This window comes from Physeter macrocephalus, chromosome 6 (genome assembly GCF_002837175.3).
Source record: "Physeter macrocephalus isolate SW-GA chromosome 6, ASM283717v5, whole genome shotgun sequence".
In the NCBI taxonomy this organism is placed as follows: domain Eukaryota; kingdom Metazoa; phylum Chordata; class Mammalia; order Artiodactyla; family Physeteridae; genus Physeter; species Physeter macrocephalus.
Genome location: NC_041219.1, coordinates 62,743,022 through 62,757,986, shown reverse-complemented (window position 1 = coordinate 62,757,986; position 14,965 = coordinate 62,743,022). Strand labels below are relative to the sequence as shown.

Below are 14,965 nucleotides of genomic sequence, written 5' to 3'. Positions count from 1 at the left end.
TGGGAGGGAGGGAGACGCAAGAGGGAAGAGATATGGGAACATATGTATATGTATAACTGATTCACTTTGTTGTAAAGCAGAAGCTAACACACCATTGTAAAGCAATTATACTCCAATAAAGATGTTTAAAAAAAAAAGTGCTCTAAGTGAGAAACTTGAAGGAGACTGAGAGAAAGCAGACACCTTTATCAGAGTTGTAATAATAGTGGGGAAAGAGTAGTTCCCCATGTTGACTGGAGCATCTTTGGCTGGATGGAAGGGGGAACAGTCTTCAGGTTTGTGAGCAGTAGCTACTTTACCTTTTATGATCAAGCCTAAGAAGTCATATAGTTCACTTCTGCCATAATCTTAATCTAATCCAGATTCAAGGGTTGAGAACCTAGACTTCGTATCTCAACGAGAAGAGTGTCCAGTCACGTGTAAGAGGATAGTATTGTGAATGTCTTTGGATAATACGATCCACTGTGGACACAGAAGAGTGAAACATCATGGCTTTGTTCAAGGAATACTTCATAACATTGCCATTTCTTCTTCTTCCTTCTTAAAACAGTAAGCAATAAACGTTTTCTTATACTTATGGGGGAGAAGGATTCCCGTAGCAAATCTGGCTAGGCAAATCTCTCAAAATCTTAGAGCGTCAGTATTCTATTTTTCAAACGAGTATAATCATACTTTGCCTACTGCCAGGATGCTTCTTTCTCCCCACAACTCCCAGCTTTGTTGAGGTATAATCGACATATAACATTTTGTAAGTTTAAGGTGTACACCGTGATGATTTGATATACTTATGTATTGTGAAATGATTACCACAATAAGGTTGTTAACACCTCATCACCTCACGTAATTGCTATTTATTTTGGGGGGTGAGAACATTTACAATCTACTCTCTTAGCCAATTTCCAAATTTCCAGTATATAATACAGTATTGTTAACTGCAGTCACCATGCTGTACATTAGATTCCCAAAATTTATTCATCTCATAACTGGAAGTTTGTACCTTTTGGCTGACATTGCCCCATTTCCCTCACGCTGCAGCCCACTGGCAACCACCAATCTATTCTCTGTTTCTGTGGGTTTGGAATTTTTAGATTCTACATATAAGTGAGATCATACACTATATGGCTTTCTCTGTCTGACTTATTTCACCTAGCATAATGTACTCAAGGTCCATCAATGTTGTTGCGAATAGCAGGATTTCCTTTTTCCTCATGGCTAAATAATATTTCATTGTGTGCGTGTATATATATATATATATATATATATATATATATATATGCACCACATCTTCTTTATCCATTTATGGACACTTAGGTTTTATTCATATCTTGGCTGTTGTGAACATGGGAATACAGATATCTCTCTGAGATCCTGATTTCGTTTCATTTGGATACATACACAGAAGTGGGATTGCTGGATCATATGGTAGTTATTTTTAACTTCTTGAGGAACCTCCATACTGTTTTCCCTTGTGGCTGCAACAATTTTCATTCCCACCAACAGTGTACAAGATTTCTCTTTTCTTCACATCCTCACCAGCACGTGTTATTTCTTGTCTTTTTGATAATAGCCATCTCAGCAAGTGTGAGGTGATATCTCATTGTGGTTTTGATTTACAATTCCCTGATGATTAGATGTTGAGTGCTTTTTCATGTACCTGTTGGTATGTCTTCTTTGGAAAAATGTCTGTTAAGTTCCTCTGCCCATTTTAAGTTGGATTTAAATTTTTTCTTTCTTTTTCTTTTGACTATTGAGTTGTATGAATTTCTTATACAATTTGGATATTAACCCTTTATCAGATAGATGGTTTGCAAATATTTTATCCCATTCTGTAGGTTACCTTTTCATTCTCTTGATTGTTTATTTTATTGTACAGATGCTTTTTAGTTTGATGTAGTCTCACTTATTAATTTTTGCTTTTATTACTTGTGCTTTTGATATCATATACAAAAAAAATCAAGGCCAGTGTCAAGGAGATTTTTCTCTATTTTTCCTTCTAGGAGTTTTGCAGTTTCATTATTTATATTTAAGTCTTTAATCCATTTCAAGTTAATATTTGTGAATAGTGCAAAATAGGGGTCCAATTTCATTCTTCTGCATGTGATTATCCAGTTTTCCCAACACCATTTATTGAAGAGTCTATCATCTTTTTTCCCACTGATTATTCTTGGCTTCCCTGTCAAATATTAGTTGACCGTGTATGTGAGAGTTTATTTCTGGGCTCTCAAATCTATTCTGTTGGTCTGTGTGTCTATTTTTGTATCAGTACCATACTGTTTTGATTACTACAGCTTTGTAATATACTTTGAAATCAGGACGTGCAATGCCTCCAGCTTTGTTCTTCTTTCTCAGAATTGCTCAGGCTATTTAGGGTCATTCATGGTTCTGTCTGAATTTTATGGTTCTGGTTGTCTTTCTATGTCTGTGAAAAGTGCCATTGAAATTTTGATAAGGATTGCATTGAACCTGTAGATAGCTTTGGATAGTAAGGACATTTTAACAATATTAATTCTTCTGATCCATGAATATGGATATCTTTCCAATTGTTTGTGTCTTCTTCAATTTCTTTCATCAAGATCTTATAGTTTTCAGGGTACAGATTTTTCACCTCCTCGGTTAAATTTATTTCTAACTATTATTTATTTGTTTGTTTATTTATTTGGCTGTGTTGGGTCTTCGTTTCTGTGCGAGGGCTTTCTCTAGTTGCGGTGAGCGGGGACCACTCTTCATCGCGGTGCGCGGGCCTCTCACTGTCGTGGCCTCTCTTGTTGCGGAGCACAAGCTCCAGACGCGCAGACTCAGTAGTTGTGGTTCACAGGCCTAGTTGCTGCATGGCATGTGGGATCTTCCCAGACCAGGGCTCAAACCCATGTCCCCTGCCATGGCAGGCAGATTCTCAACCACTGTGCCACCAGGGAAGCCCCCTAACTATTTATTGTTTCTCTTTATTTCTTTTTCAGATACACTGTTTTTAGTATATAGAAATACAACTGATTTCCGTATGATGATATTGTATCCTGCAACTTTACTGATTAGTTCTAATAGTTTTCTGGTGAAATTTTTAGGATTTTCTATATGTAAGATTATATCATCTACAAACAGAGACCATTTTACTTCTTTCTTTCCAATGTGGATGCCTTTTATTTCTTTGTCTTGCCTGATTGCTCTGGCTAAGACTTCTAGTACTGTGTTGAGTAGAGGTAGGGAGAGTGAGCACCTTTGTCTTGTTCCTGATCTTAGAGGAAAAACTTTCAGCCTTTCATAATTGACTATGATTTTAGCTGTGGGCTTGTCATATAAAGCCTTTTTTTAATGTTGAAGTGCATTCCTCCTACACCCAAACTGTTGAGAGTTTTTATCATGAAAGGATGTTGTATATTGTCAGATGCTTTTTCTGCACCTACTGAGATGATCATATAATTTTTAACTTTCCTTCTATTAATGTGGTTTATCACATTTACTGATTTGCATATATTGAACCGTTCTTGCGTTCCATGGATAAATCCCACTTGATCATGGTGTATGATCCTTTTAATGTGCTGTTGAATTCAGTTTACTAATATTTTATTGAGAATTTTTGCATGTATATACATCAGGGATTTTGGCCTGTAGTTTTCTTATAGTGTCCGTATCTGGCTTTGGTATCAGGGTAATTCTGGCCTTGTAAGATGGGTCTGAGAGTGTGCCACCTCTTCGATTTTTGGAAAGAGTTTAAGAAGGATTGGTTTAATTCTTCTTTAAATATGTGGCAGAATTCACCAGGGAAACCATCTGGTCCTGGGCTTTTCTTTGTTGAAAAATTTTTGATTACTGACTCAATCTCCTTATGTGTTATTGGTCTGTTCACATTTTCTGTTTCTTTATAATTTAGTCTTGGTAGGTTGCATGTTTCTAGGAATTTATCCATTTCTTCTAGGTTATTCAATTTATGTTCATAGTAATCTCTTTATGATCCTGTGTATTTTTGTGGTGTCAGTTGTAATGTCTCCTTTCTCATTTCTAATTTCATTTATTTGAGGCTTCTCTCTTTTCCTTAGGCTAGCTAAAGGTTTGTCAGGTTTTTTTTTCTTTTCAGAAAACCAGCTCTTAGTTTCATTGATCTTTTCTATGGTTTTTCTGGTCTCTATTTCTGCTCTGACCTTTGTTATTTCCTTCCTATTGGTAACTTTGAGCTTAGTTAGTTCCTGTTTTTCTAGTTCCTTGAGGCATAAAGTTAGGTTGTTGACTCGAAATCTTTCTCTCTCTCTCGCTTTTTTTTTTTTTTGCCACACTGCATGGCATGTGGGATTTTAGTTCCCCGACCAGGGATTGAACCCATACCCCCTGCACTGGAAGCGTGGAGTCTTAACCACCGGACTGCCAGGGAAGTCCCTCTTTTTTTCTTAACATAGGCATTTGTCTCTATAAACTTCTCTCTTAGTACTGCTTTTGCTGCATCCCATAAGTTTTAGTATGCTGTGTTTCCATTTGCATTTGTTTCAAGATTTTTTTAAATTTCCCTTTGGTTTCTTCTTGACTCATTGGTTGTTCAGAAGTGTGTTGTTTAGTTTTCACACATTTGTGAATTTTCTAGCTTTCCTCCTGTTACGATTTCTCATTTTATGCCCTTGTGGTTGGAGAAGATATCTGATATGATTTCAATCTTAAATTTACTAAGACTTGTTTTGTGATCTATCAGTGATCTATCCTGGAGAATGTTCAGTGTGCATGTGAGAAGAATGTGTTTTTCTGCTGCTGTTGGATGGAATGTTCTGTCTACACCTCTTAGGTTCATTTGGCCTAAAGTATGGCTTAACTCCAACATTTCCTTACTGATTTTCTGTCTGGGTGATCTGTACATTGTTGAAAGAGTTATTGATGTCCCCTACAATTATTGTATTATTGTCTATTTTTTCCTTCAGATTTGTTAGTACTTGCCTAATATACTTAGGTGGTCTGATGTTGGGTGCATATATATTTACAATTATTATAACCCCTTGGTGAATTGACCCCTTTATTATTATTATCATCATAAAATGACCTTCTTTGTCTCTTATTATAGCTTTTGAGTTAAAATTTATTTTGTCTCATGTAAGTATAGCTACCTCTGCTCACTAGGTTTCCATTTGCATAGAGTATCTTTTTCCATCCCTTCACTTGATCCCTCTTGTGACAGAATTCTTCAGCTTGTATACCTTCTCTTGATCCTGCAATGTACCAGGCAAGGTACTGAGAGGTGTTCCTTTTGGTTTCTCAAGGGCAATGCTAAAGCTTAAGTTTGTGGTCTTTCCCTGGTCTGCAGATTTAGGTCACCTTTCTGTGCGTGCTCACTAGCTGTCTGCCAAAGCAAGCTCTTGCTGCCATCAGGAGTGCACACAGAGATCCAGCCACAGGGTAGGGGTGTGTGTAACTGAGGCACGTGGAGCTTTGGGGGTACCCGTGGTTCAGTTGGGGGGATCCATGGGCAGAGCACCCCAATGGCTCATGCGAGGGTTTCTTGATCGAGTCCATGATGCCTTTAGTAGGATCCACATCCCTTTAATGCCCTCCCAGAGTTCTGTCTGCCACTCTCCCAGCCTCTTCATGCCTCCTAGTCATGCAGATCATGACTCAGTACTCTGGCTGGGGTGAGAGAGAAATAGACTTCTTTGGCAGAATCCTGCACATCTGTGGAAGCCAGGTACTCACTCACATACTCTCTCTCTCTCCCCTACAGTAGGAAACAGATGGTCTCTCTTGGCACTGAGCTGTGCTACCTTGGGGGAGGGGTGACATGGGTAAAGTCAAGTTGTTCCTCTTACTATCTCCAATGCATCCAAATTCATGTATATATGTGTGTGTGTGTGTGTGTGTGCACGCGTGTGTGTGTGTGTGTGTGTGTATATATATATATATATTTTTTTTTTTTTTTTTGCTGGAGCTTCTCCACTGGACCTCTGGACTTCCACAAAGGCTCTCTTATCCATGGGTGATTATCTAAGACAGTGTTCTCCAGAGGCTCCTGAACCGTAGCTGAGAGGGGCTGGAGTCAGTTTGTGGGCCACTGCAGAGTCCACAGCTTAGGACCAAGGTCTGTATGCCTATTGCCTGGTGCCTGGGTGGGTGATACTCCTCCCAAGTCCCTTGGCATATGGTGCTGGATCCCACAGCTCCCACAAAGACATTTTTGTTAGTGGGTGTATGCCAAATTGTTGTTGTTGAAGGAGTAATACAAGTGAGGGATGTCTTTCTGCCATATTGCTCACAGGAGGCTTTTGAAGGTCATGATAGAGTACCTGTAAAAGTTACTTGAAGCTGGTAAAGCACCATTCATATTCATCTATTCAATCACCCATCCATTCATCCACCCAATCACCATCAATTCGCCTTGATCAACCTATTCTTTCATTTATCAAATACTTATTAAACATCTACAATATGTCAATCTCTGTACTATGGCATGGACTCAGTGTAAGGAATTATTGGTTCTCTGATGAATATTCCTGAAAACCATTTTCTGAAGCAATGCCAGTAAATTAGAATCAGCACTCTCTCAGAAATATTTAACCAGTATGTACAGACTAACTGGTCGCTAAAGGTTAATGTCTTATTTTAATGTTCCAATTTAATGTTTCAGCTTCTTTATCAAAGGTAGTGAAATTTTAAAACCTTTTCAGAGAAATTCTACTTTCTGCAATAGCAATACAAATAAGCTCAAATAATCTGCTTTGTTTGATTTATCACAAGTAGCTACTTATGTGCTCTATTTGGCCAGAATTGTAGGTTTGTTATCACAGCGTTTTCTCAATGTTATACATCTTTTTTTTTTTTTTTTTTTTTGGTACGCAGGCCTCTCACTGTTGTGGCCTCTCCCGTTGCGGAGCACAGGCTCTGGACGCACAGGCTCAGCGGCCATGGCTCACAGGCCTAGGCACTCCACGGCATGTGGGATCTTCCCGGACCAGGGCACGAGCCCGCGTGCCCTGCATCCGCAGGTGGACTCTCAACCACTGTGCCACCAGGGAAGCCCAATGTTATACATCTTATAACAGCTGTCTTCCAACATATTCTTGGGTTCACATTATAGTACAGCATTTCTTAATTTATAAGCAGACTGAGAATTAATTATTTACAATTTATTTAAACAACCGTATTGTAGATATGTAGTATGAGATATAGTAACCAAGAGAGCAAAACCTACAACAACTTTTTGTTGTTTTATTAATTACAAAATATCATCACCACCCAAAACCAAACAAATCCCTTCTGTATATATTATAAAAATTCTATGAAATGTTATTGCAGTTCAATCTATCCCAGATCTCCACACAGATAATTCTTTGCAAGAACGTTTAGGCCGGTGTGATGCGTAGTGGTTAAGAGCATGGCTCTGGAGGAAGACGGATTGGGTTTGTATCATGGCTCTGCAGATGCTAGCTGTGTGACCTTAGACAAGTTACTTATCTTCTTTAAGTGTCAGTGTCTTCATCTCTAAGATGTGAACAGTAATACCTATTTATGTGGCTGCAATTGAGAAAAATAGAGAAAGAATGCTTGCGAGGTTCTGGTGAAATTCTTTGCCTAAGGTCTCCATAAGTACTGGTTTTTGGTATCTGTGTTATTTTGACTAAGCAGAGGTGAAGAGGTACCATGTAGTTATTATTTTTTCTACATTTTAGCTTTAGATTATTTTGTGATAATATATTTTGCATGTTTCATATAGAATTAGGTTCAGCTGTGAGTTACAGAGGGCTAAAACAACAGTGGCTTTAAAAATATAGACCACCCCGCTTTCCGTATAAAAGTTAAGCTCTCCAGGGCTGGAGATCAAGAATCCTTAGAGTTTACTCCTCTGCCATATTGAGGTTTCAACCATTGTCCTCATGACCTAGGATGTTAGCTAGAGCCCCAGTCACTGTCTGAAGAGGCAGAGTGGAGGAATACTTGAAAAAGAAAGTGGATGAAAGCAAAGGATCTAAGGCAGTGACCTTTCGAGGGAGGTCTCCAAAAGCTGCCACATATTTCCATGTTTATCCAGTTGTCCAGAATCTAGGCACGTGTTCAGCCTTAGTGGAGTGGGGGATGGAGAACGTACTCTCTGTTCCGAGTGGATATGTGTTCAGCTTAGAATTGCAGGTCCTCTTACTGTGAAGCAGTGGAGAGAATGGGTACCGGAGAACACCGGCAATCATCTCCCACAGTATGTAACTCGTGTATTAAACAGACTCAACTCATTGTGGTATAAATATGAATGCTTTATTTGTCCCATAACTTCTACCCACTTTGCTCTGCTAAACCACCTTTTCCTCCTGGGAGCCAGCTCCCCTAATGATATTTCAGTCTGGTTCCTTGTACTTAGTCACTCTGGGCTATTCAGAACAGTCTCATTTCAGTTTGTGAGCCCCAATCTCTTCGTTTAAAAACATCCATCTGATATTTAGTTCAAAACTCTCCTCCGCCTCCCCCCAGTTCATGCTGGATCAGTAGTTCCAGGGATCTAGAGGTTAGAGGCACCTGGCATCATCTGCTCCCTTTCATCTTCCCCTTTCCTCCTCCTACTTACCTCTCTGAGACGGAGTCAGGGACAAGCATAAGGGACACAGACGGTGACCTCTTCCTACCTTGCTTTTGACCATTCTCACTGCTCTGGCTGGTTGCTTGAAGGGCCAGTGGAAGCAGTTGGGATTCCTTTAAGCCTTGCTGATACGTCTCCATCCTGCACGCTCCATTGGCACTGGTAGTCCTTTGTAAGTTTCATGGCCATCTGCCCTTCATGGCCTCCTACTCGGAGTCTGTAGCCACTTGTGGAATCTATCTTCTGCATGCCTCAGGAAACAGGAACCCAAGGGGACCATATGCCCCTCTCAGCCAGGCTGTGCCCTGGTGCCCTGCCCCGTGGTGTTCTTTCTCCTGCACTGGCGGCAGGTCAGCAAGCCTGGTGGCCTCAGACTGCTTAGACATCTGTTGACTGAAAGAAAAATGTACAGTGTAAGAGTTGTAAGTTTCAGTTTTATTCAGGGACTTTACTGAGGACTGTTGCCTGGGAATCAGCCTCTCAGTAGCTCTGAGGGGATTGCTCCGAAGAGGGAGGAGAAGAAGCCGCTATGTATATATGATTGTGGCTCGGGAATGCATGCAATCACGTATACATCATGAGGAACAGATTTCTCAGTTAATAGTTTTAGTGAGTTTCTATGTATGGGAAGATGTAGGAATCTGGGTTCATTAAAATTTTTTCCTGAAATGTCCCTAACTATCTAAGGGTGTTTTTCCAAAGCACAGAGTGCCTTATCTTGTTTTTCGTCCTGAATTCCTTTCAGGGTGTACTGGAGGTCAGCAACTGCAGTGGGGATATGACTTGATCCTTGGAGAACCGGATGGTGAGCAACAGTCTTTGCTTTGCACGCTCAGTGGGGGTAAGTCCTGCCCCCTTCTTTTTTTTCTATTGTGGTAAAATATATAAAAACACAAATTTGCTATTTTAACCTTTTTTCAGGGTTTAATTCAGTGGCCTTAATTACATTTACAATGTTGTACAACCATCACTACTATCTATATTTCCCAAAGTGTTTCGTCACCCAAACAGAAACTCCGTACCCATTAAGCAAAAACTCTCTGTTTTCCTCCCTTCAGCCCCTGATAACCTTGAATCTACTTTGTGTCTCTTTGAATTTGCCTCTTCTAGGTATTTTATATAAGTGAAATCATACAATATTTGTCCTTCTTGTTCGGTTAATTTTACTTAACATAATGTTTTCATGGTTTATCCATGTTGTAGCATGTATCAGAAGTTCATTCTTTATTGTGGTTGATTAACATTCCATTGTATGTATATAGCACATTTTGCTTATCCATACTTTTTGGCTATTGTGAATAGTGCTGCAAAGAACATTGGCATACAAATATATGTTTGAGTTCCTGTTTTCAATTCTTTTGGGTGTGTATCTAGGAGAGGGATTGCTGGGTCATACGGTAATTTTATATTTATCTTTCTGAGAAACTGACAAACTGATTTTCACAGCATCTGCACCAGCAATGTAGTAGGGTCCTAACTTCTCCACATCCTTGCCAACACTTGTTATTGTCCCCTTTTCTGATTATAACCATCATAGTAGGCATGAAGTCATATCTCATGCATTGTGGTTTTTATTTACATTTCCATGATGACTAATGATGTGAAGCATCTTTTCATGTGCTTGTTGGCCATTTGTATATCTTTTTTTTTTTTTTTTTTTTTTTTTTGCTATGCGGGCCTCTCACTGTTGTGGCCTCTCACGTTGTGAAGCGCAGGCTCCGGAAACGCAGGCTCAGTGGCCATGGCTCACGGGCCCAGCCGCTCCGCGGCATGTGGGATCTTCCCGGACTGGGGCACGAACCCGCGTCCCCTGCATCGGCAGGCGGACTCTCAACCACTGCGCCGCCAGGGAAGCCCCATTTGTATATCTTTTTTGGAGAAATGTTTATTCAGGTCCTTTGCCCATTGTTTTAGACTGAGTTGTTTGTCTTTTGGGGACTCTTACCTTATTGTAGCTACTACAGCGAGAGAAGAAAGAGGAGAGCTTCTCTTCAGGCTGCTGAGTTATCCAAGAAGTCATCTTCTCACACCTCTGGTCTTCCTCTTGTGGCTGTTTATGAATCAGTTTGGGCTCTGTTGTCTCTGAAGTTGGAGGAGGGGGTGCAGTAATGTGAGGCTCACAACAAGAAGTAGGCTTTAAAAACTGCATTCCCAGTATTCACCTCTGGAGGTTCAAGAAGATCTTAATCAGATCTTACGTGAACCTGTTTCACTTATGCATAGAATAATTCAGTCTTAGGACAGGAAGAGAGCTTAGAGTTCATCAGGTCCAACCCCATGATTTTACAGATATGGCCTCACAGGTCCTGAAAGGTGAAGTAACTGTGCCCACTGTTTTGCTAGTTTATAAGTGATATTTTAAATGCCTGGTTTATGTGTCACTATGACTGGTTGTAAAATTGTGCCTTCACTTTTTGTAATATGGAAGAGGAACACGTTAGAGATACGACCTATTTCTGTTTTCCCTTCTGCATGTGACAGAGGTTCAAGGGGAAAATATTTTGCTGTCATTTCTAACATATGGATGGTTTCTCGGCTTTTGGGGATCAGGCTGTTGTACCAAGTGAATACAGATGAGCATTGCGCTTGCCTAGTACTCTGCTGTTTGCAGAGTGGTAGCATATTCTTCCTTTCTTTTTTAAAGCAAAGCTTTTATTTATTTATTTTTATAAACTTTATTTATTTATTTATTTTTGGCTGTGTTGGGTCTTCGTAGCTGCGCATGGTCTTTCTCTAGTTGTGGGAGCAGGGGCTACTCTTCATTGTGGTGCACAGGCTTCTCATTGCAGGGGCCTCTCGTTGCAGAGCAGGGGCTCTAGGTGCATAGGCTTCAGTAGTTGTGACATGTGGGCTCAGTAGTTGTGGCGCATGGGCTTAACTGCTCAGTGGCATGTGGGATCTTCCAGGACCAGGGCTCGAACCCGTGTCCCCTGCATTGGCAGGCAGATTGCTAACCACTGCGCCACCAGGGAAGTCCTGGTATCACATTCTTACAACATCCTGACAATCAGTGAGCAGGTGAGTAGTCCTGCTGGATGGGTAAAGACATGACCAAGATCATCAGTAAACTGGGGGCAGCTTCTGGTGCAGATGACAGTCCCTCATCTCTGTGAAGGTAGTCTGGCTGTCACCCTACTGATAATCAGCAAGCTGCAGTGGAAAGAACATCAGGACGTAGAGTCAGAGAACTCAGGCCCCATTCCCCTGACCAGCTGCTACCTTAGGCAAGTCACTTCATCTTTCTGATTCACAGTCTCCTCACCTGTAAAGCGGAGACAAAAATAACACTGATCTATCCAATTGTGGGAATCAAGACAGAAAGTAGAATTAAAGTCTTTAATGAATATAGAGAGTTATACAAATGTTAGTGATTTCTGTTATCTGGCTGTCTAGGTAGGGGGTCACTTTGTGTATTATAAATAAGAGTTTGTAAGGTTTAATGGCATTAGAAGCTTAGGAGAGTTTCAAAGGACTCCTGCAGCGGAAAAGATGACGTGCTCTTCATCCTTAGGTCTTATCCTAACCCGTAACCATTGTTGTTTAGAATTCGACAGACATAACAAGCCAAGTCTTCCTGAGATACTCTCCACTTTGTAAATACAAGCTTGCCTCTTACAGTTCTTTCACCCTCGGAAAGAGGCAACGTTCAACTCATTCCACCTAGCATTTGAAAGGTCAGTTGTGAAAATCTGAAAATCTCTCTAACGTACAAATCCAGTCACAGCGCTCGTATTATTAAAACCTTTTTACTCCCGGTGGCTCACAAAGTCCAAATTCCATAGCTGCAAATCTTTTTCCTGTCCAAGTGGACGAGAAATATGTAAATGGATCTGATAATCAAACCCGTGCCCTGGGTGTGCAAGGCCTACCGCGGTCCAGCCCTGGTCTGTGTGCTCAGTCTAACCTCCCGCCTCTGGTTCCCACACACCCACGGCGCAGCCCCTCTTACCTGGGGCCACAGATGCCCGCCTGTCCTGGCTCTCTTTGTTTGCTGGGTCTGCCTCAGCTGCACAGATGCCCTGCTCCCTCCTCTCTGCCTGCTTGTCACTTTCATGTTTACCCTTTAAGATGCAGCTCAAAAGCCACGTCATCTGTGAAACCATCTCTGACCTCTTCTTTCTCACAGGGAGGATTAATCATTCTTTCTCTGTGTGAAAATAAGCATTTCCCACGTGATTCTGTCTTTTGTTCCATTTCATTTGAGATTTTGTCTAGCCATTAGTCCTCCAGCATTTTGAGGCCTGGGCAGAATCTTACTCTTTGTCTCTCTGCGCCCTAGGGCCCAGTGCCATGTGTGGAAACAGCAGGTGCTCAATACATGTTTGCCGCACGAAAGTTTGCCGAAGACCATAGGGCAAGATACACTGATAAGATAAACGGGAACTTGTTAGTGTTGTCTGATTTAAAACTCACCAACAGTCCCTAGAGCCGGGAACTATGCCCATTATTGCTTTGGGTCTCCATCCCCTCCGTCCAAGACTAAAAAGATTTCTCCCTTCTCTAGTCATTAATTAGACATGAATGAGACAATAAAACAAGGCCACCCTCCTGATCTCTGGTGTAGCCAATCAGTCCATTAATTGGAGAGACAGGGCCTGTGACACCAGCAAGCTGTGTGACTGTAGCCGATCTCTCCTAGTCTCTGGGCTTCAGGTTTTGGAATCAGGGAGTTAGACTTCATATTCTCAGAGGTCCCTCTCAGTCCTGACTATTTATCTTCTACACGGTTGATCCTGGGAAAGCTGAATGAGGCAGAGGACAGGTAAATACATTTCAGCTGGGGTAGACACACTGGCAGGAGAAGGAGCAGGATCAGGGTAGGTCAGGTATCAGCATGAAAACCCTGGCATTCCTTCGAAACTACAGTGTCCTGGGACTTCCCTGGCGGTCCGGCGGTTAGGATTCCGCGCTTCCACTGCAGGGGCCCAGGGTTCCATCTCTGGTCGGGGAAATGAAAGCCATGCGGTATGGCCAAAAAAGTACAAAAACCCTGGAGTGTCCTGTGTTGTTGTTGTTTACTCGTTTCTCTCAGCACAAGAATAACGGCTTCTAGCTCAAAACGCCTTCTTCAGAATGCTAACCGCTTCCCCATGATGCCCCCTAACCCTGGAAATTTTTCCTCACACCTGGTCACATGGTCCTTCCGAATATCCCCCACCCCCTTTTGAGCTCTGTGTGCTGTTTTCTGCACCTCCCCAGACTCTCAACAAGTTAGTGCCTGTGAGATCAGAATGGGAAACAGCGGAAGGGTCAGATGAAGCCTAGCATATACTTACTGGATGAGAGCAGAGGAGTCAGTGCAGAGGAATAAAAATGGGAGGTCAGTGAGCGCTCTGGATTGAGAAGAGGACGTGGAAAAAGGGAAGGGTCGGAGTTGGGAGGAAGGGCTGGGGAATGAGACAGATTTAGGAATTTTACCGCAGGTCTGTTGCACGGCAGATTTTTTTTTTTTTAGGAAGGAGCTTTCTGGAAGAAAATGTAAGGTATGAGGATTGCACACCAGCACACAGGGTGAGGATAAGAATATTTCAAGAGCATAGAGTTAAATATTTTACGAAAGGCATTGTATTAATTTTGGTATGTCTTTTATTAAGTGAAAAGTAGAGACATTTATTGGATGGACTGGCTATAATTAAATATTTAGATAAATTCTAATATTTATTGCTCCAAAAGGGACAAAGTCCAACAACCAACCAAAACTTAGAAGGCTGCTATCAAGAAAAGGGCTAAAAGAAACATTTTGTCTTCATTTATTTATTTATTTATTTATTTATTTATTATTATTATTTTTTTTTTGGTGGTATGCGGGCCTTCCTCTGCTGTGGCCTCTCCCGTTGTGGAGCACAGGCTCCGGACGCGCAGGCTCAGCGGCCATGGCTCACGGGCCCAGCCGCTCCGCGGCATGTGGGAGCCTCCCAGACCGGGGCGCGAACCCGGTTGCCCTGCATCGGCAGGCGGACGCGCAACCACTGCGCCACCAGGGAAGCCCTATTTATTTATTTATTTATTTATTTATTTTTGTCTGCCTTGGGTCTTCATTGCTGCGCACCGGTTTTCTCTAGATGCGGCGAGCGGGGGCTACTCTTCGTTGCGGTGCGCGGGCTTCTCATTGCGGTGGCTTCTCTTGTTGAGGAGCACGGGCTCTAGGCGCTCGGGCTTCAGTAGTTGTGGCACGTGGGCTTAGTAGTTGTGGCTCGCAGGCTTAGTTGCTCTGCAGCATGTGGGATCTTCCCAGACCAGGGATCAAGCCCGTGTCCCCTGCATCGGCAGGCGGATTCTTAACCACTGTGCCACCAGGGAAGTCCCAATGTCGTGAAGCTTTTGCTGTATGTTTTCTTTTTGAATTTTATTTTATTATTTTAATTTTAATTTTTTTAAATTTAGTTTTATTTATTTTTTATACAGCAGGTTCTTATTAGTTATCTATTTTATACA

The 14,965-nt window shown here is 41.7% G+C and overlaps 1 long non-coding RNA gene across 1 annotated transcript in view; it reads left to right on the top strand.

Moving 5' to 3' along the window:
• The window catches only part of LOC129392161 (uncharacterized), an 82,558-nt gene that overhangs the window by 66,919 nt on the left and 674 nt on the right, over positions 1-14,965 (top strand). The window contains exon 2 of the long non-coding RNA XR_008617523.1: positions 9,276-9,371. This is a non-coding gene — a long non-coding RNA (uncharacterized lncRNA). The remainder of the gene's footprint in view (positions 1-9,275; positions 9,372-14,965) is intronic.